The following is a 585-nucleotide window of genomic DNA, read 5'->3' on the forward strand; positions in this document are numbered from 1 at the left end:
TTACTAGCCTTAAGCGGAAAAACAATTATATATCCCAAATTGAATCTTTGGTTAGCTTAAGATAGAATTGTGTGTGTTATTTAAGTATGGGAAATTGTGGGAACAAAGGATAATAAGGGAATGAGTCATGATAATATTATGGGAATTTGGATACCTACTCATGTGAAACTATAAGAATTAAAACTCTATGTGCATTGATAAGCTATGTTATTTTTATGTTTCTATGTTTATGAAAAATAAATAAATAAATAAATAAATATAAAATATATTCAACAAATAAATAAGGGGACAAAATTACCCCAACGCTAAGTCAAGCATTCAAAGATTAATGCATGTATGATAAAATTAAAATAAAAGATTGAAACATGAGTATGGAATGTGAAAGGAAATTTCTGGGTAGCTAGGTATGAATTTTAAAAGTTACATAGAATATATATAGGTTATGTTAAAGCTTGGATTAATTAAAGATTCAATTTATAAGCTTTCTTAGCCATATATGCATCCTTACCCTTGCCTTGGCCCCATTACAACCTTGAAAAGACCTCATGATGTTTGCATTGGTATATTGAATATTGTTGATTGGTT

This window comes from Arachis ipaensis, chromosome B07 (genome assembly GCF_000816755.2).
Source record: "Arachis ipaensis cultivar K30076 chromosome B07, Araip1.1, whole genome shotgun sequence".
Classification (NCBI taxonomy): Eukaryota; Viridiplantae; Streptophyta; class Magnoliopsida; order Fabales; family Fabaceae; genus Arachis; species Arachis ipaensis.